This window comes from Melospiza melodia, chromosome 18 (genome assembly GCF_035770615.1).
Source record: "Melospiza melodia melodia isolate bMelMel2 chromosome 18, bMelMel2.pri, whole genome shotgun sequence".
In the NCBI taxonomy this organism is placed as follows: domain Eukaryota; kingdom Metazoa; phylum Chordata; class Aves; order Passeriformes; family Passerellidae; genus Melospiza; species Melospiza melodia.
In genome coordinates, this window is record NC_086211.1 from 12,721,198 (window position 1) to 12,747,981 (window position 26,784).

Genomic DNA, 26,784 nt, shown 5'->3' on the forward strand with positions numbered 1-26,784 from the left:
TATGTAACTTCATCAACTACTCAGAGAACAAGACTCATGGTTATCAGAGTACTATGACAATCATGCCAAGAAGTTAATTACTATAAAATATACTGCTATAAGTAATTTTCATATCCAGTTGATGGATTTTTTTTTATTTTATTCCTTTTTTCCCCAAGCAATCAGTGTACTCACAGATTTTCATGAGAGTCAGGTTTTCATGAGAGTTCAGCTCTCATTTTGGCACCCAAAGGAGAGCCAGACTCTGCTGGGAGCTCGGTGCCTCGCGGAGCAGGAACTGTGAGGAGCTGAGCTATTTTCAACATCTAGCAGCTGCTGTGTAGGTTGAGAATATGAAATTCTGAGCTCTTTAAAAGCCTGGCCTTACCTAACTAAGCAAGAATCCTAAATCTAGGAAATTACAGTTCCTTCTGCAGTGTCCTTTGTCCTGCTGAAAACTTCCACTTTCAGTGCATTTCAAGAACTTTGCATTCCCATTATTGCCACCAGGCCCCTTGCTGCCTCCACGAGCAGCCCTGACCTTTCCAACACATCCTTCTTCGGGGAGAAAAGGTTATTTTTCCTTCCCAGCTTTAATAGCAAAGTTGCCTCATTACTGGCACTATTAGAATTTTAAACTGCAATAATGCTCACATTTGGCTCGGGGGGCTCAGAGGGCTCTGCCAGTGTCACCCCAGGTGTCACCTCACCTGTCCCCCCCCAGGTACAATCCTCAGCCTGGAGAACAGAGACAGCTTCTCTCTGCTCAGGTGGAGAGTGCCTCGTTCTTCCTCAAATTGTAACAGCACCAAATTCATAATTATAATAAATTACAAATAATTATTACAAACTAGAATATAATACAAATACAGAAATGCCAATCATTATCAATACCTTATTAATTTTCTGGGCAGCAATAACACCAGGGTCATTTCAGAAAAAGAAAAAACAGTGCAGAAAAATGGGAAGGCTGTGCTGTGCAAACATTCCAATTGCAGCAGCACATAATTCACATGGAGCACAGTGCACAGGCATCAGCTGTTCTTCTGGAACACTTCACTTCCAGGATTTCTTTGCAATAGATGTTGCCTTTCTCACTCTACAAACTTCTGCTCCCTCACCACTTAGACTACAGAATCAACTCAAGCATTTTTTTTCAAAGCTTCCTTGCTTTTCAATTTACTTTTTGGGCAAAACGCTTGAATTTGAAACCTACTTTTTTTAAATGAAGAATTAAACCAAAACAAAGGATTGCAGCAACCTTTTGATACTTTGAAGATTTAATCAAGCTTACATTTTTCTACTCTTTTTCTAATTTTTTGTGTATTTTGAGATGAAAGAGATAAAGTACGTTTTCTGCAAAACAGTCCATCAATTTACATGGTCTGCAAAAGGCCTTAACAATTTCATAATAATGATTGAAAAGCCACAATTATTTATGTAAACCATCAAGAGCAGAGAGACAATCCTGATTCCTGTCAGTGGAAAATGAAATATTTTAGAGACATGTAGAGAGAGACCTATAGAGACGTGTAACCAGTGGTTTAAATCTTTTTTTAGAGATATTGTCAAGAGAAATTCAGGTGAGGTTTCCAGTTTGAAGCAACATTCCTAAATCCTTCACTTGGATTGCACTGACACAATCTTATAAGCTCAGGCAATGCACTTTGGTTTATGCAACAGCCCTGCAGAAAAAAAAATAAACATTTTGAAGAGATTTGAGATTGTCTTGTTTTTAAACATGAACTGAAAATCTCTAAACAAATTATATTAGCAAAATTATCACCACTACCAGACAGCTACATTCCTCATGTTAATTTCAAATATATTTTAAATTTAATTCCAGTTGTCACATAAACTATTACGCACATGTTGTAATCATGCATCTCTAATCAACTTTAGATCCCAAATTACATTTGTCTGGAAAGCTTCAAGCTTTGGACTGCAGAGTCATGAAACCAAACCTTTGTGGACACTCACATTCCTACAAGGTGGGACAGAGGCTGCTCCTTCCCTTCCCACGATACAAGGAATTACAACTATCCTTCAAATTTTCATCAAATAAATTGTATAAAAAGGATTTTGGAAGTGCTCTTCCTCCAAGCACTAAGAGGAAACTGAAATTCCTGCAGAAAGTCAGGATTCTGGAGGTGAAGTGGAGCATCCCATCCCTTCCCATGGCATGGAAAGCCCATGGAGTGAGCAAAGCCCTGGAGATCAGAGTGCTGACCACAGCAAAACCCAAGGATCAACCTGGACACACTGCACCAGCAGACTCCTCCCTGAAGGACCAGACTGCACTAAAGTGAATTTGAAAGCAAAAAAAAAAAAAGTCATTTATTAATTTGCCACTTCCCCCTCCCCACCCTCTTCTTGCTTGGCAATCAGCTGTGATACATAACCTGAATTTTAATGCCAAATTACAAGAGAGCTGTGTAAATGGCACACTCAAAAATGCAGACTTTCCCTTTTCTTTTAGGTAAAATTAAGCTAATCTGCTTTGACAGAAGAGGGCTCTTTGGAACCACCTAGTGAGTCTCCCAAATATGAAGCAGTAACTCAAATGTCAATTACTTTTCCAACAGCAGACAAATTGCTGGCACACTAATGCAATTTAAGGACAATAATTAGATAACAGGACTACAGAGTGTACCAGGTGACAGAGTTTCTGAGATAATAGAATCTAGTGTCCTACTTCTTAAATATTAACATCATTCCATTTCAGTCAATCGGTTTATGGTAATTTTAAAAGGGCAAAGCAAATTCTTTTTATTGCTAATAATATTGTGCTTCTCCAGCATTAGCTTTGAAGGTTAGCAATTTACAGGGTCAAACCTTAATTATATTATTTCCTTTTTATTTACTTTTCTTTTTTAATCTTTCCTCTTTTGAAGTCTTTTCCTATTATAGAGATTTTAAAGCACTTTATTAAAAAAAAATTGAAACTCTTGAAATGTGAGTTCCCCATAGTCCAGGTTCATCACAGCACATGTAACATCTTTGTCAGACCCCTTTGGAAATCCAAAAAATCCAAAAACTTTTCCTTTAGTCACTTTCTGTTATAATTGCATCCTAGTCTGAGTGGTTTGGTTATGTCAGGCAATCCATGATGCCACATGCTCTGTCCAAGGCTTTGCAAAATAAATGCAGTCCATGGCACTCCATAAATATTCCAGGCAGAAGAAATCTCCCTGCTTTAGCCACAAGTACCCGGATCACTAAATTTCACTTTGCATCATGAATTTATATTGGAATATTCTCCCATTCCCACTTTTTTCCCCTCATTAGTTAGCCGTGGAACATTTGTTTCCAGCAAAGCCTCTGTAATTCTCAACACCAAGCCTCCTTTCATCCATAAAACTAATGCCCACTGACACAGTGAAATATCTCCACTCTGACCAGAGACTATGTCCTGGACAGGGGGGAATTTACCTGAAATAATGTTTAACTTCTCAACTGAGGCCACAACAAGAATGCAGATTATGTTCATCGGGGGCTTTTTTAAGTCTTCAAGTGAATAAAGACAGAAAAAAAAAAATCATAACACAGACCATGAAAAATTGTGTTTAAAAACATACTTTTTTCCCATCTTAAGCAGAAGTGCTGCATTAGAACCAGCCAAGGCTTTCAGAAATATTTGTACCATTCTCCCAAAGCCATGCTTGTATTCTTTACAAGCCTTGTGCAATACAGTTTTACCTGTTCTGGAGTGATGGCTAACAGACCCATGAAAAGGTTGCCATTTATTGCACAGATTTTGTTCCTTCTCTTTGGGAAATATTCAATATCATAGCAGTGGTTTGCTACAGGAAAATCAGAATTCATAGCAAAACATGGAGATAATTCTTTCTTATCCCTGGGGAGCCTGTGAGCCTACAAAGCTGAGCACCCTGCCCAGGGATCACTGGGGTACCCTGTAAGAACAGGCTTTTCTCACTTTTTGGTCATACACAAACACTATTTTCATTTATCACACGTCCCAGTTCCTGCCCTGCAGCAGATAATGATCATTTACCACCTCCACTGTGCTTTGTTACCCTGCTGATAATCCCAGCCATGGATAAGGCACTGCCTGCACCTCCTCACTTCATCCGGAACGCCTCAAACACTGATCAGAAACACAGAACTGCCACAGCTGTGTCACCTCTGCTCATGGTTCCCCTGGTTCTCCATGTGGGAACAGATGGATCCTGACATCCCCTTGGTGCTCCTTTTCAACAGGAGAATTCTTGTTCATTTTGTCCCACAGGGACAAAATGGATTAATGAAACCAGTAATGGAAATGCACCATGATATCAGAGTGGTATCTCTGTGATAGTTATCAGAGTGGCAATCTGGGTATCAGAGTGGTCATGTCTGCCCAAGAGCTCCAGGAGCCTCATCCAGAACAACCAAAACCACAAAAAAAAAAAAAAAAAAAAAACCTTTATTATCCTCGAGCCCTGTGACAGAGCCATGGCTTCAGCTGCCACTGCCAGACTGGAACAAAAGCTTTGGAAACAGCAGAACTGCAAAAACCTGCCCAAAGCTGATCCCAACAGGCACAGAAAACCTGGGGTTACTCCCTCATTACCCGACCTGCAGTTACAACTCACATTTGACTTCAAATGAGATGAAAACTGTCATGTCATCCGTACAAAAGCTATCCTGGAGGTGAACACTCAGCTCTCCGGCATCCTGAGCTGTATTTGTTTATCACACCATCAATCGGGACAATTCTTCACTCACAAAACACCTTGAGGGAAATTTCTACGGAAGGAAATAAACAAACACCCTCAGCAGGGCCTGATGGGATTCACCCCAGAGCTCTGGAGGAGCTGGGGATGCTCAGCTGTGACCCCTCCCCATCACCTGCCAGTCTGGGGAGCTCCCTGCTGACCAAGATCATTCCAACCTGCACTAAAGGGCTTGGGGAAAGACCCTGCAGCTCCTTCAGTCTACCCTCAGCACCTGGGGAATTTTATTTATAGAATAGGGATTGTATTGGATAGTGCTGGGAGGCATTTAGGTCGCTGGAAAGGAAAAAAAGCTCTGCCCACCCCACCCTCAGAGGGCTTAGGCACTCAGAGCTCACCCAAATCCATGGGTGTGGAGCTGGGAGCCTCTCACATCATGCTCAAAACAGAAGAAATAAAGAATCTGTGGAAACAGTGCACAAAACAGAAGAAATAAAGTCTGTGGAAAAAAAAACCCCACAAAATGCAAAAAGAACAAAAAAAAAAAAAAAACCCAAACCAAAAAACCTCAAAAACAAAACAAAAAATGACAAAGAAACAAAAAAAAAAAAAAAAAAACCACAAAAAAAACCCCAAAACCCCACCCAAACAAAAAAGAAAAAAAAATTAAAAAAAAAAAACAAACTAAAAAACCTCAAACAAACAAAAAACCACCAAAAAACCAAAAACCCCAAAAGCAAAACAAACACAGAAGAGACTGGGGAATGGGTACTGCTCCATGGGGAATGCTTAGAGTTGATAAACATTTATAGCCCAGGCATCAATAATTTTGAATCTGGTGCTTTTAGTAGTAAAGTGACAAAATAAAGGAAGAGGTTGAAGGGACAGCAGGAAGGCATAAAACAAAGTTATTAGGACAGCAATTAGTAGGGAAACACTTCATATAACACATAATAATGAGCAATACATGTTATTAACACATGATATACTTTGCCTTTTTAAAACTTCATACAATTCCTTTAAATAGCTACAGGAAAAAACCAGAGATTGATATCATTCCTTTAGACATCTTTCCATTGAGCAAACTGAACCCAACAGACAACCTTTCCATGAACTTACTCAGTTCCATATGTTTCAAGAGTGATAAATCATTATTCATTCCTCTAAGCACAAGAGCTTTCTTAGTTCCTATGGATAGGGAAAAAACACTTTTTGGACAATGAAAAATTCTTTCTTTATTCTTTCTCCTACTCCTTTTCACACAGCCCTTACTCTGTGTCCCAGGATAATGAGAATCGAATATAAATGAAATAAAGGGACTTCCATCTACTTCTATGAAGAAAATAAAGCCTTTTTTTTTTTTTTTTTTTTTTTTTTGGTAATCCAACATCTCATTTCAAAAAGGAAATAGCTTGGAGACTTGGATGCTTTTTAGAGTACACGTCTGATTCTATAATGGTAGTCTAAGAAAATCACACTCCTTTAAAAAGAAAGTCCTACATTTATGTTGTTTGCAGTATTTTCCCTATCGCATGCTCTCCTTTGTTTCAATTATTTCATACAAACTTTTTTTCATCATTAAACACTCTTGTTTTCTGTCTCTAGAGAACATAATTTTTTTTCATCCCATATTTATAAAAGCATAAACACTGAAGACTATTTCTAGGGGTCTCTGTAGTTCTACCTACTATAAATACTCCCAGATCCTCCCTAACTATTCAGTTCTGAAATAATTAAACCTTTTTGGAACAAATAAAACACTGGACCTTGATATCTAAGAGCTACAGCAAGGACTCAAATTGTGCCCACATTTCTGCACATATTCTTTCATTTTTTAGCCTTACTATTAAAATAACTAAAACTATATTGCCAGAGCACGTTTCAAATGCTACAGCACACAGCTAACAGAACAAATAAATGAGTTAGAATGCTACTCATTGTTTGCCTTTATTTCAGAATAAAGCCAAATATGATTTATCCCCTGGCTGTTTCAGCTTCTCCGAAACTTTGCAATTGGGATTTACATCCTGAGTGCTGAGACAAGCAGGTTAAACAGCTTCTGCTGTGGCATTTGTGAGCTCTGCACGGCGTTTCTGTCCACGAACACACAGGGCTCACTACACCCATTCCTTTGCTCTCCATCATTCCTGGTTCTCTCCTCCTTCAGAGCATCTCAAGAAGGGCTGAGGTTGAAGGGGCCTCTGGAGATCCAATCCATCCCCCCTGCTCAGAGCAGGGCTTAACAAACCCAGAGAGCTTCACTGAGAAAACTCTCCAAAAAATCCTCAGCAGAAAAGAAATCAAATGAGAGAACACAGCCTGCAGTGCCAGGATATCCATGGAAAGGCACTGAGGATGGAACTGATTATTTCAGGGCTGAAATGTGCCCCTTCCCTCCCTCCAGCCCTGCACAGAAATGCTGACAGGGAACCCTGCAGCCAGCTGAGGTGTCAGCAAACAGCAGCTCTCAGGGTTTCTTCCAGACAGTAAAAAAGAAAATAAAAATAAGAAAAGGAAGATAGAATATAGAATAAAAAAATAAAGAATAAAAAATATAAATATGAAAATATAGAATAAAATAAAAAATACAAAATATAAAAAATTAAAAAAAGAAAAGGAAGACAGAATACAATATAGAATAAAAATAAAGAATAAAAATATAAATATAAAAATATAAAAATAAAAATAAGAAAAGTAAGTAGAGAGAGGAGCAGAAATGAATCGAGTTCAATAACTGACCAGAGCAAACAACTGCAGGGGAAATGGAAACAATTAAGGAAAACTTCTAACGAATTCCATAAGGTTGTTTTGAGAAAGCATTTAGGCACATGTCACCAGGAGATACATCTCAAGGAAATGTGGCAAAATTCCTCCAGCAGAGCACAAAACAACTGACTTGGCCCTCAGAATGGCTGAAGAAAAGAACCAGAAAGAAAAGGGAGACCAGGATTCTGAAAATCTATGGCAAAGAAAAGAGGGAGAGACAGGAATGGATGGTGCAACATGAGATGATAAAATGGGGAGTACAGAGGAGAACAAGATGACACAGTGGGAAAACAAAACAGGGGGCAGGGTTTACAGATGAATCTGAGTCCAAAATTTATGGAATCATTGTCAGAAGATGAAAAAGGGGATGACACACACAAATAAGGAGAAAAGGCAGTGACTTCAAACATAAAACAAGGTAACAGCTGCTCTCCTGTTTCACTAAGTTGGATCATTTACCACATCCATATTTCAAATAGTAATTAATTAAGTTGTACTGGAGCCAACAACAGCAGGGACTCTTTATTAATGAATGCATAGATCTGATAAACAACTGTGCTGAAGATGGATTTTACTAGGAAATTTTAGCACTACCATTTCCTATAAGAATGAATATGCATAAAGCTGTGTCCCTGAAGGTTTTGAAGGTATGAAAAGTAAGAATCCAAACACTATTCCATCAGCAGCAAAAGTTCTGTGGAATCACAACTGAATGATATCGAGTTCTGAAATATCAACTTCATGATACACAAACAGTATTTCAGCATTTCAGAAAAAAGAAATTAAAAGCTATAAAAAAAAAAAGCAAACCACCCACCAGAAAACACCACTCCTCCACCCAAACAAACAAAAAATTATTTATTTTTCTACACCAAGCTTAGGAAATTGGAGCACTTTTCTGAGAAGGATCAGAACCCCCTGGCTGCTGTTCAATATGCAAACAAGTCTAATTACTCCCTCTGGCTGGAACCACAGTGTTTGGCTCCTGTCAGGGGCAGTTTTTCACCCGGAATCCTGGCTGAAGCTGCCCTGTCTCAGGCATGCACACGCAGACCTACCTCTCAGGAGATGGGATGAGCCCCTCTGAGCCCAGAGTCTCCTCAGCTCCAAACCTCCCAGCTGCAGCCTTTGCACTGCTCGCTCTATGTGGGCACCACTCACTTTGTTGAGCAATAGTTGCTCCCTATTTTTGGAATAAGGTTCTGCTTTCCTGCTCAGAAAGCTGAGTTTAGCTGGAGGCTGCTATTTCGTTCCTTTATTAAGCATCCTTCAACACATTCGGCATCCAAAAAATTTATTCATCGTAAAGAAGGAGCTTGGGTACAAAACTGGTTTTAAAGTTTAGCCCCAAGTTTTCCAGATCTTTACCAATGGCATTTAAATCACACATAAAGCTCGAGGAAAAGGTCACAGTTTCCAGCTTTCTAGGAAGGAAGGACAGAAGGATGGAAAGACCTAAGTCACAACTGCTTAGTCATCCAAGCTCCGAGCCCAGCCACCCAGAGCAGAAGCCAGAAACACAAGAGAACCGTGTCTGTCTTTCTAAACAAATCTGTTTCACATTTTGCAGGCAATAAAAAAAAAAAAAGGAAGAAGAAAGACCAGTCAGTCTGCAGCTCAAAGCAGGAGGAAAAAAAATCATAAAGCTGTAAAACAGAGAGTGTGGATAATCAGTTTTCATCTTTTCCACCCACTTTGGGGTGAACAGGCTACAGCAGGCCAGAAACAAGAATTTCTACCTTGCCCTCAGCATGGCATGAAAAGAACCCAGCAATCCACACACACATTTCATAGAGCACAACTGGCTGCACTTTCTTTTATTTCTGTTCTATGTAGCTTTCACACAAGACTTGCTATTATTATTTTTTTTTTGTCCTGCAACAAAGCTTTCTCCTGCATTATTCTTCCTTGGTATCACCCCGTATTTATTAACTGTTAATTTTCACTATCCATGCCAACAATTCCCAGTACAATCTGATCAGTAAAAATCCACTTAAACCTAGTGGCATGCCCCACACACCCTTTTATCAAGATTATTAGCGTTTGTATTTTATTTTATCAAGCCCTGAGAGGCTCTAAGCAGGATCACAGTCCCAGTGGCAGCACAGCACATGAGGGATTTGAGATAGCCCAGCCCAGGGAGGTGAAGTGGCACTGATTCCCCTGCCACAGGCACAGCATTGTGACACTGCAATCAAGGGATCTGCCTGAGGGAACCAGGGATGCTGCTAAGAGAGATTAGATTGAAATCTAAAATCCTTGACACCTAGCTAAGTACACATGACAAGACTGTGGAGAATGCTGGATCTTTGCACCTTTCTGTAATAAAACCTGAATGGAATCTAAATAGATTTATTCCATCTGTCTCTTGAAATGAAATGGATATGAATTTGTATTTTCTGGGCTACTTCTATTGACTACTTGCCCTTCTAAAGCTGAACACAGAGTGAGGGTATTATAACCAATACAATCTTTATTTCCATCCTTTGAGACTGCCTAGTAACATCCATCAATATCAAACCTTCACTTAATGCCAACCATCACACGAAAATTGAAATTCCAGCACTCTTGATGCAAGTATTTATAGCAAACCTTGTGAGAGAGCTGCTAGCTGGACTAATCCTAACCTTGACATTTTGGAATATGGGATTAGAAGTATCTGCAGCTGCTTTCTTATGAGTTGGTGAGGTGGCAGGAAAAAGGGAAGTGTGTGCATCCACTGAAATCAGAGGCAGTACTTCCAGGCTGATGTCACATTTTAAGAATATCCTGGGTACTTTCAGTGCAAGGCTCTGTCATTCCCTCAGTGCACACATCCCCAACACCCAGCAATCCCACAGGAGAAATCGTGACTAATGAGCACCCAGCAGAGCTTCAGAACCTGCCCTGTACCTCAGAGCTGGAATGAACAGTCACTGCCATTGGAGCCAGAGCTGGGGCCATTTGCAAGGAGCCAAAGCCAGATGGGGATGCTTCATTTGCTTCCACTTTGCTTTGCTGTTCTCTGCATAATTCCTGCCCCAATCCCCTCAACACTCTCAGAATATTTTGCATAGGGAAGGACACGCTGGCATGCAGCACATTAATTTTCATATACCAATAGGCACAACGTGTGCCAATAGACACAACAACCCATCGTGGTACAGCTTAGAATGTCTCAGCTCCTCATTTATTTTCAGTAATGGAATTAGTCAGAAGTACTGCTGAAAAGAGTTTGTGTTATTCAAATTACACTGTAAGCATTTTCCTTCTTCACAGTTTTAGTGTAAAGGCAAAAAGATGTGGAAAAGAAAATAATTTCTGCCATTCAAAGTGTCCAGAGTCGGGACAGAGGCATGAGGAATAGCAAATAAATCAGGAATTTACACACTTTCAAATTCACCCATGATATTTTATTGTACAAGTTTAGGTCCTAACTTTTCTATCAGCTTTCAACGTGCTACTTAACTTCCTGACAGTGAGGAAGGTACTGCTGTGACTAAACTGCAGAAAGGCATTTTCTAAATGTCCATGGACATGTGCATGGGAGTACATCTATTATATATATAAAAGCCAGATCAATTCACAAGTCTCAGCAACATTAAACAAGATGTTCCACTTCAAATATCTAATGCTGCTAGAAAGTTCACCCTGTTACATTTAAGAACAGATGTTTTGAAAGTAAAGATTTTTACATAGCCTCATACTCTAAAGTAGAAAAACTCTAATTTATAAATCAGCACTTACTTTAACATCCTCTAATAGAGTCAAAAAGTCATTTTTAAAACAGTTTTAAGAAGTTGATTTCAATCCTGAACATTTTTCTTTCTTTTCTAGATGCAGTTTCAGAGGTTAGCATTTCTACATAGATTACAACAGGACACATTAACACATAACAGGGTTATAATTTATATATAAATTATATAACACATAACAGGGTTATAATTAGTCTTTGCTGATGCCAGCTCAAGACCACTCACACATTCCCATGCAAGGCTGCTTTCCATTTAGAAAACCTTGATAGAAATCATAAATTAATCATTTTCTTCTCTAAACTTTATCCCGTATCACTGACTTAAAAGTAAATAGCCCCCTAAAACAAGATAGCATGCACATTGTTCATACTTTCTGCTCAGATCAGCCACGTGTAAAATAGGTGTATGTTCATGTAATTGGCTACAGTATTTTGCTCCATGGTTAAATGCATGATTTCCTCTAAGAGAATGCCAGTGTGGTCTGCATCACATTTTCTACTTCATAAAGATCCAATGAGCTGTGACCACAGGCTCCCCAACTTAATGGAAAGTTCACTTGCTGACTTCTGAGTTTAAATTGTCCCTTTCTACTGCAAATCAATAGATTTGAAACACATCAATGGATCTCTTCCCCAAAAGCTCTAATCCCAAGAGACTTAGAGAGTAGATCTAACTCAGATTTATCACTCTTGCAGCACACCAAACCAAAGGTCCCTCCTCTTTATAATACAAATAATAAATAAAATTAAATACTTATACATATTAATAATTATAAATACATAAATATTTATAAATAAATATAAAGGAATATTTATAATAAATAAATAAATTAAACTAAACTGAATCATGGAGACACTTCCTTGGTGCAAACCACACCCCTGCCCAGGGATGCAGCTATCAGCAGCTGGCATTATTTCCTTTCTAAAATGTTGGAAGCTGTCTTTACAAAGCTATGCATTTTTTTAAACAGTCTTTTGCTGCTCAAAATTTATTTGCTCCCAGCAAGAAAACAAATATCTGAATGATAGAGTAAATTCAATTCCATGTACATAAGGAAAGATGCAAAACACCCACATGCACTTCTAGCTGAGGATTTTTACATCTTTGCAGCCAAAGAACTGTCCTTATATTAAGCAATTTTTAAAAGGCATAATTTTTATTTGTTTTTTCATTCTGTTGTATTTTTAGATGGCTAACTCAATCGACAAGAAAATGAAACTAAATAAAATCAAGGCAGAGTATACCTAGAGTCCCACTATGCTCACCAAGACTTGAAATATTCTATATGGAGATCTAAGTCCTAATCACCATTTTTAATAATTTCAGAAACCTTTAAAACATTATCACAGTCTAGCAACATCAGAAAATAAATGTAGAGGCTGAGTTTGGGTCAGGGAAATGCGGAAAAAGGGTGTGTGGTGGAACTGACATGAACAGCCTCAAGGCACCTGGAAAACACTGAAGCAGGAATTAATGACCACATTCAAATAAAATTTTAGTGGATAAATTAAGATGGGGAAGTTAAATAAAAGAACTTAGGAGAATCAAGATAAGGGTTCTACACACACAGAGGTTCTCTTCAAGCTGCAGGTGCTTGGAAAATTTTGATGACCATCTCCAGAGATTTTTGTCACAATCACTGGGACAAAGTGGAATTAAGAAAGAAGAGAATTAAAACAGCCAGAACCCAGAGTGAACGTCACCTGAGGTCAAAAATGGAGGGAAGGGAAGAACACTTAGTGCTCTTTTGGAGCAGGCTGAAACTTTTAAGACATTATTTGGCTCCAAAAGGGAGCCAAGCAATTCCTGAAAAGGAACATGGTACCTAGACCCTCTTATAAAAGAGAATAAATTTATGAGAAATCAGCTTTTTCAAAGTCCAGCACCCAAAATGGGAACTGAAAGCACCAGGCTAAGTGCAAAATGAGAACCACAGAAAAATCAATGATTCCAATTTGTAAAGAAAGCACAAATCAAATACTGTTAATATGATATATAAGCACAATATAAACTATTTGTACTACACGCATTAAGGGCAACTTGCTTGAATAAATTCTATTTTTATGAAAAAATACTGCAAACAACACGCTGGCATGTCAGGAAAGTAAAAATAATAACACTGCCATTATTAGTACGATATGCTATTTCCTAGTGATTTCCCCGGATCATCTGTTCTCACTTCCAGCAGCTGTTTAAATCCCTTTTTGCCTCACCAAATCCAGTTTTGTTTTACATTCATTGTATAATTTGTGCAGCCTAATACTTATACTATTACTATAATGCTCACTTCATTGCAAACATGAAAAAGAGGCAATGCTTCTCCATTTGGAATTTCAGGAGGCGTTGATGGTTTCAGCAGGGGACTGTGAGTTTTGGGAATGAAAATAGTGTTGGGTTGCTTATTTCTTTCTTTCCCTCTCAAAGCAAGTGGAAACAACATTTTGAGAGAAAAAAAAAACCAAAAAACAGAGCAATCCCTGATATGGCCAAACAGAAGAAGAATGTGTTAGCACACTAAAAAAGGTCAAATCCAGCCCCAAGGACGAGAGAACAGACCTTGTGAAGAGTCCTTCCATGGTAGAAGAACCCAAATTTGCTCCTCAGCCTGGGCTTTCACACATTCCACATCATCCCCTGCACTGATCCAACTCAAGCCCCTCTGTCTCCTCTCAGCCTCTTTTTAAATTCCAGCTGCAGAAAAAAAATCCTAAGCATTATTTTGTAATAAAAGACTAGATTAATACAGAAAGAGGTTTAGGGGGTTTGCCTCTGTCCAGCAGCTGAAAGACAATTTAATTTAATAGCTCTGGAGAGCAGATAGAGAATGAACTGTAACTGAGGGCACAAACAGCTCCATCATGGAAATTATCATTGCAAAAGTATCTTTCTCAGTTTCACAGCAATAAAAAGATGGTCATGGGTTTGCCAAAAGATAGATTTTTCTTCACCCAGGCACTGTTTCTTCCCAAAGGGTCTGAAAAGTAAGAACACCATGGAAAATGGAAAGCAGCAGCTGTCCACAGAACTGTTTGAGTAGAAGATAAATAGAAATAAAGGTTGTGATTAATCTTGGAAGGAACAATCACTGTGAGGGCCACATTTTTAACATGACCCTACTTATAAGAACTTATTTCAGGTTATTAATTCTGCTTATCAAATATGCCTCATACTCAAATACTTCATTTTATTTTGTCAAATCATTAAAAATGCATCACAAATCGAAAAGTAAACAACCAGCTGCCACTGAAACACAGTCAGTTTAGAGCTTCACTCTGAATGGGATGGAAATAACCAGGGTAAATACTTGTATAATAAAAATTCCTCACCCTATTTGAAACACTATCACTTTCACTGCTTTTTCTACAACTTTCAGGCAGCAAAACGGGCTCAGCAGCTCAGCCTCCCCACTAAAATAAACACACAGCTCCATGTGCGTATTTGCAAACCCTTCCAGGACAAACAGAGCTGCAGAATGATTGGGGCCAGGAGGACAGGCCTCTGGAGGTCAATGAGCTCCAAGTGCAGCTCTTGCTCAAACTGAACCTACTTTGACAATGAGCTCAGGTTTCTCATGCCCTGTCTGGTCACACTTTCAGTGCCTTCAGGTATGGAAAGCCCCCAGTGTGTCTGGAGTCACTGTGAAGAGATTCCAGAGTCTGACAGCACTGCCCAACATCTCTGCTGGGACACGACCTGCTCCTGCCTCCACCCAAACCACTCTGGGCTCTGGATGGCCCAGTGGGACATCATGTTCCAGACACAGCTCCAAGAGGGCCCAAAAAGGGCAAGAACAATAGTTTAGCCTTCCTTAAGTCCTACAAAAGAATCCTTATTTAAGTGTTAATGCCAGCAAAATGGCAGCATGTAGAGATGAGATTTTAGTGGTGCACAGCAACATGAGGATCACCTCTAGGGAAGATCATGAGGAGTAATACTGCTACTCACAGGAACACCTATATGGCTCCTCACTCAAGAGCAAGGGTGAAAATTAAGGAAAACTGTCACTCTTAGTTGTTAAATATCTTCATTAGCCAAGAAGGAGGATAATTACTGCTCACAGAATTCACAGTGTGAAAAATCCTCATCCATTTTCTCTCCTGTTGATGCAGCACACACCAAAGGGCTCACACTGGGGGCTTTCCTGCACACAGCAGGCAAGGGAGGGGAAAGAAAATCCATCAAAGTGCAATAGAATGCTTGCCTCAAACCAACTTCCATCACTTTATATGTCCCAGAACCACAGAAAACTCTTACTAAGGTTTCTCTTGCTTGTCTATTAATAAAATACGTTTGGAATAGAGAATACTACACAGGTATTGCTTCAGTCATGCCTCACCTGTTGCAGATTTCCTGAAAATAAGCACTGACAGACTCTTCTTGTTGGGTCCATTGCCAGGCAGCTCCTCTCCCTCCAGCCCCCTGGATAAGAATGTGACCATGTTCACAGGGGTCTGAGGATGAGGGAAGAGATGAGGATCTGACTCCATGTTTCAGAAGGCTTGATTTTTTATTTTATGATATATATTACATTAAAACTATACTAAAAGAATAGAAGAAAGGATTTCATCAGAAGGCTGGCTAAGAATAGAAAAACAAAGAATGATAACAAAGGCTTGTGTCTGGGACAGAGAGTCTGAGCCAGCTGCCTGTGATTGGCCATTAATTAAAAACAACCAACATGAGACCAATCCCAGATGCAGCTGTTGCATTCCACAGCAGCAGACAATCATTGCTTACATTTTGTTCCTGAAGCCTCTCAGCTTCTCAGGTGGAAAAATCCTAAGGAAAGAATTTTCCATAAAAGTTGTCTGCGACATAAGAGCATCTTCCATGGCTCCATTGTAATGAGCAGGCCTGGCTGGGGAGGGCAGGTGGCTAAAGGACAATGCAGCAGCCATGAAGGACATTTCTAATCTCATCAGAATTCCTTGGGAGGAAGACCCACACCCTGTATGTGCACAGCAGCCATCAGTCGGGGTGAGCAGCCCCCTAAATGCCGCGGTTATCGCACTGTTCATCAGGAGAGGGATGAGCACCAACCCCATCCATGGCCTTGCACACACTCCCAACAGAGTCTGCATGGCAAAGGCATCCCCACATGGGCACAGAATGATTCACTGCCCTCCCCTCATGTTGGAACCCAAGGAATTCCTCTGGCTGCCCTGGAAGGCTCAAGCCCCTGAGCAGGGGGCTCAGAGACCTTGGCGCAGAGCACAAGACCCTGTGCCTTTGATTTAGCCCTTGGAAAAAACAATCACCAACCTTATATGAAGAATTACAAGCCACGAAAGTTTAAGTAGAATGACAGTCAATTTATCACGGGGTGAAAAATAGATTTTTTGGGGGGTTTTAGCATGGGGGGGTCAGGAGGCAAGATGGAGGGATCTGGGCGTGTCCAGCCTTTCTCCTTCTTCTTCTTGGCCTCCATCTCCTGCTGTGATGGTGGCACTTTTAGATGGGTTTAGAGTAGAAGCTCACTGTCTAACACAGGTGATAGGTATTGGAAAGTAATTGTAAACATTGTATATGTAGTTTTTAGTATAAAAAGATAACACAGCCCAGGAGGCAGGCAGAGTGCCTCTGGCTGTCCTGCTGAGCGGACCTCGGCTGGACAGGAGAAAGAATTTTATAGATAAGATAGAATAAACAAACTTGAGACCGAGAAATGAAGAGCTCTCACTCCTCCTTCAACTGCCAGGCTGGGAAAAGAGACTTTCTAACACATCTCAGGGTCACTCTGACCAGCAGAGAACCCGAGACCCTCGTGCTGGAGAAAAGGCTTGGAACAGGGAGGTTTTTACAAATAATCTCATCTCCTCGTAGGGCTAAGCCTCTTCTGAGGATTCGCAGTGAAGAGCTTCTGCAGTCCCTCCCCCTTTTTTTGCCCATTATTTTCAAATAAATAAATGCAACAGATCACAGTTTCCAATTATAATCCATTAGGTATAATCGTTCAAGCTGCATTTTGAGGGTAAGGGTTTCCTTATTCTAGTCCTTCTGGTTTTCAGGTTTTAGAAAATATTTAAAAAATTCTAAACCTACTTCACAGCAATTTTACAGGTCTCCTAATTTACTATTCCCAATTATTATCATCTACATTTTTTAGTAATAACTGTAGCATATACCACAAACTTAAGAATTTAAATTTTCCATGTATATTGCTAAGACTTATATATTTACATTTTAAACTATTTTAATTGAGCCTTATGCTGCATAAAGCTAAATTTTTCAAAAGTATAATTTTCTGTAATTATTTTATGTTTAAGCTATTACCTTTTTGCTCTACAATATCAACAACACACAAGTAGCTATTTTTCCAAATTGTAGCTTACAGATATCCATGTTTCAAGTATCTACAACTGCTCAAGACTTCCTCCATTTCCACAGCATTAATAAAGGGGAAAGAGTCTAGAAAGTCACACGTTTTACAATTGTTAAATCATCATGAGTTTCAAAGTAACTGAGTTACCTCACATGTACTTGCAAAGGATTAATAAATGGAATTTTAGCAGAAGAAACATAGACTAATAAAGTACAGGCAATGCAGATAAATTATATTACAGTTATCATATCCTCCACGTTCCTTTCAGTGCCTCATTGCAAGTTAGCAGTAAAATTAGAAATAAGGACACCAGAACATTTTTTTCCTCCTGTCCTTCCCCCTCAACTTCAATTGTCTTTCAGGGAAGCTACAGACTCCAATCTTCTTCCTCACTTGCTGATGGCAGATCCATCTGATTGCCCTTACTTTGGCTGCAGAACCACTCATCTGCAGAGGGCTGTGCTCAGAACCCAGTCCCCTCCAGCCTGCCCACACTGGCTTGTGCCTCAAAACTCCAAAGGAGGAGAGGATCTGTAAATTCAATTATCCCTATAGAAATAGGGGGAAATTACAGCCTCCCACAAACCCTCTGCAGCCCTTGGGATTGCAAAGGGACCCTCCACGTCCCTTGGATGTTTGCTGCTCCTTCCCCACAGCCTACACAAACACTTGTGCTGTTCACTCTACTGTCCCATTCCAAGCAATTAAACCTGAGATATAACATAGTGACCAAGTCAGTGAAAGGGAATTTTCCCAGTGTTCTTAGAAAGCTCCAGCTGAAAGTTCCAGCTGCAGCCACCAGCATGTACCACACTCTGAGTGCCCAATATGGCACTGCCAAGGAGCGCTCTGCTGCTAGAAAGCAAAACCAAAAGCTCTGTTGAAATAAATGTTCTACATTCCCCTGGCAAAGTTATAAGCCTGACTGGGACAAGAGAAGTAAGAAAATGGAAATGACCAGGTGGATGTGAGCAGGATTTACAGGCAGCTCTTTGGAGTGTTTTGGAGGTTTCTGCAGTGACATTAACTGAGCTGAAAACGAGTCACATTCACGCTTCCCCATCAGCATTTCCTGTCTCCAGGTGTTGCTCTGCACTGCAACAAGGCTGGGGTCAGCTCTCTCAACATCAATGTCTGGTGCCACTTCCAGCACTGGGACACCCAGCCTGGGCTCCATCTGCTCCTCCAGCAGCACAGCCTGGAACTCCAAGGTCAGCTCTACCAGAATCAGTTAAAAATTATGCAAGGTGGAAAATATTTCAAGCATAAAATGATTGTTTCCCAGCTATTATTATTTCTCTATTTAAACCCTCACTGATTGCACTTATTTCAATTATTATCTCTGCTGATATTTTAGCTATTAAGCAGCAAGCAGCTATCAAGTTTGTTTGACTCTTTTCTCTGTCATTCTTTTGCACAGAAAGCTGAGTAATGTCCTACTGAAACAAAGACACTGCTAAGTTATTTATCAGCATTCTACCAGTGTCTTTTCCATACCATTTACAAAAATGCATTTTGCTTACAATGAAAGGTTGAAGACAGAGGCTTAGGAGATACATGACTTGTACCTTGGCACATAATTACTATTATGTTCCTTACACAAAGCTCGTCATTGCCTTCTGCTTTTTCCATGATAGGACAACTCTGGCATCATAATTAGCTTTCTAATAAAGCACTTTCCCCCATCACAAGTTCAAATTTCCACACATTTCTACCTGAGGACTCAATAAAAACCAAAAACAAATAATAAGAAGCTAGCATAATCTAAATATTTGACTATATTTACAATTTCTAAATCTGTTAATAAAAAAAAACCTGTGAAATTTAACCCCCTAGTCTAACTTCAGAACTTTGTTTCTAAAAATGTGAATTCACTCAAGAAGTGAAAAGTACTGTCTAAAATGTTCCATGCATAGAAACATTGGAATATGGAACAAATGTTCCATGCAATTTTCCATTTGCAATCTTGCAACTGCTTTATGTTTCAACTAAAAGTTCAGATCATATTTTTTACTGGTTTTATTCCACATATTATAACAAAACCTGAAAAATCTAGTTGCATTTAGTGAGGAAACTATGAGCTCATTTTCCAAACTTCAAGTCAGGACCAATTTCACTTACTGTACACTGGAAAAACATGCAGCAAATCTTCCAAAACACAATTATGAAACAGATAATAGGAATCCACTGTGGTTTGAGTCTTGACCATAAAAATATTCGTTTTTTTAAGGGAAGGGGGAAAAGAAACCAAAATGCCCAACACAATACAAAATTCAAGCAAAGTAAGAGAGATGTCAGATAAAAAATTGCTATACATACGCAGAACATAATAATTTGGTTTTAGTTTAAAGATATGTAATAAGAAAAATCAGAATGAGCATCATCTTGATGCAAATAAAATCAATGCATCTGATTTTATGTCACGGTCTGTTTGTGAAATACTGTGAAATGGCCAATACAAAGAAAAAAAATAAATCACACCCAACCCAAACGCCATCTCTTCACAGAAATCAAAGTTTTACAGAACAGCCCAAATTCTGCTGAAAAGAGAAGCTGCAGTTGTCCAGTACACCTGGAATTATGATCCTATGAATCTGTATGCATTCTGAGCCATTATCAATTTTAGCACTTCCTACAGAATGCTCTGTCACTGTCTAATACTGGGACTAGAACTAAATTATAATTTCCCCTTGTTACAAACAAACTTTCTTTCCCAAACAGTATTTTATATTTCACATCCACAAAAATACATATTTTGGACATTATTTCTTTTCTGCTCATTGATTGAGAAGCAAAATTAATTACATTTAAACAACTTTCAGTACATCTAAGTAAGTAATCAAACTTTCATTGCTGATGGCTGCAAAAATACCAAAGAGATGCTTTTGACAATGAGTAGATGAAGGAAAATTTCCAGGTCATTGTGATATAAATGATAAAGCAGGCTGCCAAGAAACCCCTCAGCAGAGACCCTCTGGATCTGGGAACTATTTTTTATTTCTCTGCATAACTCAGGCACTGCTGAACTCACTGAACACGCCACAATAGAGATTTCCCAGAGCATGCCAGCAAATCCACAAGGGTAATTTAAGCAGCACTGCAAGAACATGTCTTTTAAACTTCTAAATAAAGATATTCAGGAGCTCATGTAATTGCCTGGAATCTCTGGAGTCAGTTCAGACAACAAATTCTGTCAAAGGATTTCCTCCCAGGGAAGGGTCACCTTAAAGACTAACAGGGGAAGACAGCAAGTCCATTAGATCAAAGGACCAAATCCAGCACCAGCTTGACATGTAGATACAGGGCAGGAAAGGTGTCAGAAAATTAATGAGCCATTAACTGGGCTGAGACTAACACCCAAAAAGAGTAAAGAAGTGCATGGAATTGGATATCAATCTGTTGGTGGCAGCCCTGCAATGGCTTGTAGCAGCGAGTTAAGGAGGATAGATGGAGCAAGGAGAACACAAGCTCCAGTCACCTGTCCAGAAAAAAGCAAGCCCTGAAAGGCCTGCATGGCTCAGGAGATGAGCTCATTAGGATTCCGACCCACACAACAAGAGGCTGGACACTGCAATACTTGTTTCTCGCTGAAACATCCAATTTTTGCAACAGTAAGTACACACATAAGGGGTAAAGTCACACACACTGCAGTGGCAACGTATTTATCCTAGGATTATTGTGCATGACACCTCTCCTCCCAGCCCCATGAAATACCAAATCCTCTCTGGCACTTCCTAATAACAGCAAGGAGTGCAATGCAGGCAGCACTTGGAAGAGCAAGGCAGGAAAAGTTCTGGCCCACATGACAGGGCATCTCTTTAAAGAGCCACAATAAGGCCATAAAGGGACATTAGAGACAGACATTTAACTGAAACTCAGGGTAATATCCTCCACTGGGAGTATTAGCACTTAATTGGGAACAAACTAAGTGACTGACTTAATTCTGATATATTGCACCATCTGTGGAGTCCAGGTTATAATTGATAGGCCAGCTGGATGTGGAGCAAGGTACAGCATGTGAAATACTGTACTTTGTTTCTCACTCATTATTACTTTGCTAAACTGTTAAAGTTTAAATTGTCCTTTCCATTAAATGGGCATTGTTTCATACTTATTCCTTGTTAATTAACACATTATGAAACAGGTCATGGCTTTCAGTACATGACAAGACTGTTACTCTGAAAATCTCCTTGTTTTCTCTTTCCTCTATAAAATCACCTTAACAATACACATGAAAGAGGTCATGGAGCTGCTCATGACCATGAATCTGTTCAAAGAGATGAGTAAGTTAAAGGAATTGCTCAATTCTTATATCAGTTCTTATTCTTATAGCTCTGTATAGCCAATATATGCTGTAACAATATATAAAACGATATATATTGGTTTATAGTTTCTACTGTGAAACAAATTCTGATTCACTTTTCAGCCTAGGCTACCCTTAATACATAGGCAGGAAGGTGAAAATCAGTAGGTTTGGGACCAGGGAAGTCTATAGCACTTGACTGCCCAGGTAATTTGATCTGAGAACCATAAAATTGGCTTACTCTAAAATATGGGCAACTTTGCAAACCTCTTAAATGTATTTTATAACACATTTCAATAGCTGGTCAAGAGTGCCTGGACTTTGGAACAGGCTTCCTCCTATTCCATATAACAAAATCCAAAGGGATGAACCTGAAAGTCCCACTGGCAGCAGCAGATGTGAAATAGGAGACATTTGAGCATCCTGCTTTCAGTGGTATGAAACTATTCTCACCAAGGACTTCATCCATTTTACCTAACTGTAAGGGAAAATAATTTTCATATGACCTTATATAAATCCCTACTGCCTCAGTACAAAATGGACTTTATTGTAATAAATGGGCTATTGAGGGACTCCATTAATTACATCTATTTGCATGAATGGAATAGGGGTGCAGTTAAATAGAGGGACTCTAGAATTCTGACTCACTGACTGTGAGTAAAAAAATCACCAATGGTGAATTGCAAGGAGATGTCTCCTCTGATGGTAAAGTAGGATCTACCCAGTCCATTCCCACTTTTATGTTGATTTCAGAACTCTCAGAACTGCCAGTGTGTGCCCCAAGCTATGGCAGCCCCAAATGCAGCAATTTCCTCATATTCCCCTCAGACACACAATGTCAGGAGCTGCTCTCATCCCTTGAGCTGACACTGCCAAACCAAGCAACATGACAGATGTTAATTAAAAGAAATAAATACAGCACAAGTGTTGAAACAACACCATTCATGATCTGCCATGCAACAAGAAAAAGCCAGCAGCTCACTTTATGTGTTGATTTGTGCTCTTCCCTGAGACATAAGGAACTCATCTGCATTCTAAAATGCTATTGGTACACTTTATTCTGCGGTTCCTGTCCTGTAACCAAACACATGAAGAAGTTTTTTAGGCTCTGAAAGAGTGGAATTACATTTGAATTTTTTGTTTTGTTTTTGCAGAAAAACAGAAACACTTCTAGAGGACAGTGGTTTTGAGAACAAACTCAGGAGCAAGTTTATCTCATAAATGCTTCCCTCAAACATTTTCTAGGGGAAACAAAAATAACTCGAAGCTTCTTATCACCTGAACCATACTGCAAAAGGTCAGTGTCAGAGCAGCAGCCATTATTAAGCTCTGAGTGGCCTGGATTCCTCCATTTTTCAGGGGGGAAATTTCATCCAACATCGATTAAATCTGTTACACAAGTCAGAGTCACAGACATCTTTTATGGAGAATCCTTTCCTTAGGATTTTTTCTCCTGAGAAGCTGAGAGGCCTCAGGAACAAAATGTAAACAATTATTATCTGCTGCTGTGGAATGCAACAGGTGCATCTGGGATTGGTCTCATGGGAATGTTTGTAATTAGTGGCCAATCACAGTCAGCTGGCTCAGACTCTCAGCCCAAGCCACAAAACTTTGTTATTCATTCTTTTCTATTCTTAGCTTAGCCAGCCTTCTGATGAAATCCTTTCTTCTATTCTTTTAGTATAGCTTTAATGTAATATATATCATAAAATAATAAATCAGCCTTCTGAAACATGGAGTCAGATCCTCATCTCTTCCCTCAACATAAGACCCCTGTGAACGCTGTCACAAGTCAGTGCTTCACATCCTGCACACACCAGCACAAGCACAGAAATCCAGGGCAGTGGGATCTACACTTTAATTTGAAATAAACCCTCTGATTTAGCAATTGTTTTCTCAGAGAACCCCAAAAAACCACCAGAACTAGTTAAAAATCCTTTTTCTTTCACTGCTGCGCACTCCTGCAGCTCCTGGCTTGCACAGGAGCACAAACACAGCCCAGTTCAACACTTCAGCACGGCTCAGAAAAATCAGATTAAAAACCCCAGAGTACAAACCCCAGTGCGTGCCCAGGAGCCCCAGAGCTCTGCAATTAGCCCATCCTTGGTGCACAGCCCCTGATTTACAGCCCAGGTCAAGGCAGCAGCCCCAGCTTCCCCTCCTGCTTTAATAAAAGCCCTTCTTAAAAACACCAAACAGATCAACATCAAGAAAGCAAGACATGGAAGGTTCATTTTTCAAGTCTGATCAAACTGGGGAACTACTTTTGGTGTCTGCTCTAAACTAAGAGAGGGATAAAGAGGGAATCAAAGAGAAAAGTGACAGAACAGCAGAGGGGAAAAAGAAAACGAAAGACTGTTTGGGGGGGGGAAGGTGAAGATTAGGACAAAACTGCACAGAACAGGCCCATTTGAGTAACATTTTTTATTTTAAGAGCCCCTTGGCTATGCCTTGGCTCAGCTTTATCAGCAGGATATATAATTTCTCACAAATTTTCCTGCAGCAGCCTTTTGATGAGGTGGCACAGTAATAAATGGGGAGATAATTTGACGTGTTGAACTTTTATTGCTGGTGAGGAATAAAAGGATTTTCAGCTCCCTGGCTGAGTGTGCAGTACTGACAGCTGGAGCAGGGAGGGAGAGCTCCCCCAGATTAAACCACAAAAGGAGAATAGGTATGGATTTCCCATAAAAATAACTCCAGTGATAAAACACAGCGGCACTGAGTACCTGGAAGAATTAAACTGTGATTACCAGCTGAGTTTATGAAGTTGGCCTGTCATTCTCAAACAAATGGAATAGTGGGGGCATGCACACACACACACACACACACACACTGCACTGGGCATTCACTGGAGATGGGAGTGCCCTGGGGGTGGAGGCAACAGGGAGATCCCAAGGGCTGCCCAAAGCTCAGTCAGAGCCAGCAGGGCTCCCCAAAGATCAGTGAGAGCCCCAAAGCCTAGTGAGATCCACCAGTCCTCCCCAAAGCTCAGTCAGAGCCAGCAGGACTCCCCAAAACACCTTGAGATTCAGCAGAGCTGCCTCAAAGCACAGTGACACCCAGCAAGGCTCCCCAAAGCCCAGTGAGAGCCCCAAAGCTCAGTGAGAGCCAGAAGAGCTGTCCCAAAGGTCACTCAGAGCCAGCAGGGCTCCCTAAAACACCTTGAGAGCCAGCAGGGCTATCCCAAAGCACAGTGACACCCAGCAAGGCTCCCCAAAGCCCAGTGAGAGCCCCAAAGCTCAGTGAGAGCCAGCACCGCCTCCCAAAGCTCAGTGAGAGCCAGAAGAGCTGTCCCAAAGCTCACTCAGAGCCAGCAGGGCTCCCTAAAACACCTTGAGATCCAGCAAGACTGCCCCAAAACACAGTGAGAACCAGAAGTGTTGCCCAAAGCTCAGTGAGAGCCCCAAAGCACAATGAGAGCCAGCAGGGCTCCCTAAAACACCTTGAGATCCAGCAGGGCTGCCCCAAAACACAGTCAGATCCAGCAGGGCTATCCCAAAGCACAGTGACACCCATCAGGGCTCCCCAAAGCTCAGTGAGATCCACCAGTGCTCCCCAGATCTCAGCCAGAGCCAGCACTGCCCCCCAAAGCACAGTGAGAACCCCAAAGCTCAGTCAGAGCCAGCAGGGCTCCCCAAAGCTCAGTGAGAGCCCCAAAGCACAGTGACACAAAGCAGGGCTGCCCCAAATCTGTGCCCACTGCAGTCCCCACTCCCCCTGCGAGGCTGCCCCAGCCCCTCACACTGATTGTTGGCACCTGCTTATGGAAATAACCAAAGAGAACCCAAGGAATGATGGGGTTTAGAGGTTCTAGAGGAACAAGAATTGAAAAAAAATCCCAGAGGAGTGTCTGGTTTTGCTGTTCACGGTTACCAAGTGTCCGTGCCCAGCACTGGGGGCTCCGGGTGAGCAGGGGATGCTCCAGGCTGGGCACAGCCTGTCCTGGGCACCCACCCCGGGCACCCTGAGCCTCAGCCAGGCTGGCGGGGCCTGGGAAACGCCCGGGACAGAGGGAAAAGCCCAGCAGGGACCGAGGGGGGAGCTGCAGAGGAGCTCCATGACATGGAACAGCTCCTCAGGGAATGGAAAATCCCCTTTGAAAACAGCTCACCTCAGAAGCACAGTATAGACCATTTAGTACACTATAATTTTATATATCATTTAGTACCATATTTTATCTATCATTTAGTACACTATCATTTTCTGTATCATTTATTACTTTATCATTTTATTTATCAATCATTTTCTATATCATTTAGTACTGTATCATTCTATATACCATTTAGTACACCACCGTTTTATTTATCATTCAGTACTATATCATTTTATATTTCATTTAGTACTGTATCATTTTGAGCTCTACCTGGGCTTCCAGCCTGCTTTACAGCCCACCACTCCAAGCACGATTCCTAATTAATAATGATAAATGATATTTGATGTATATAAGGCATCTAAGGATGGCTCATGATTTACATAACATTCAAATTCACAAAGCTGATTCTGAGTTCAATTCTGTCTTAATGTATCTGCCTGTGTGGTTACAACAGCCACAATCAATTCTGAACGTTGATTTGAATTACTGAAATGTAATTGAAGAGTAGCTCATTGACACTGAGAAGGCAAACAAACTGTTAATGCTAATTCCTCTGAGTACATCTCACCAAGGGTACTGGCAGGAGGGAATTGAAAAAATACATATTCCTAAATAACAGAAAATCTCTGAACACAGATACAGTTTAAAACAGTAATAAAGACAGTTCTTTTACAGAGAAAAGAAATATTTTACCTATGTAAATAACAATGATCTTATACACGTTAAGGAAAACTAGTTAAGCCTTAGGAGCCTCATATTTGCCTCTTTTATAAGAAAAAGAAAGGAAAAAGTAGATAGGCTGTAATTCACCCTTGATGTGTGGTATAGAAAACATATTTAATGGCTTTCCCCCTTCCCCATAACATTCAAATTGCCACTTAAAGGCACAAGAAAAGCAACTATTTTGA

The 26,784-nt window shown here is 40.3% G+C and overlaps 1 protein-coding gene across 7 annotated transcripts in view; it reads right to left on the reverse strand.

The window, feature by feature from the left end:
- The window catches only part of RBFOX1 (RNA binding fox-1 homolog 1), a 1,162,974-nt gene that overhangs the window by 702,808 nt on the left and 433,382 nt on the right, over positions 1-26,784 (reverse strand). The window contains exon 1 of one of the 7 annotated variants that reach the window (XM_063171143.1): positions 8,480-8,821. The exons of 5 other annotated variants lie outside the window; for them this stretch is intronic. The gene's annotated coding sequence lies outside the window, so the exon portion shown is untranslated. Of the gene's footprint in view, positions 1-174; positions 246-8,479; positions 8,822-26,784 lie in introns of those variants that run through there. One more of the 7 variants, XM_063171142.1, reaches the window with a different exon arrangement.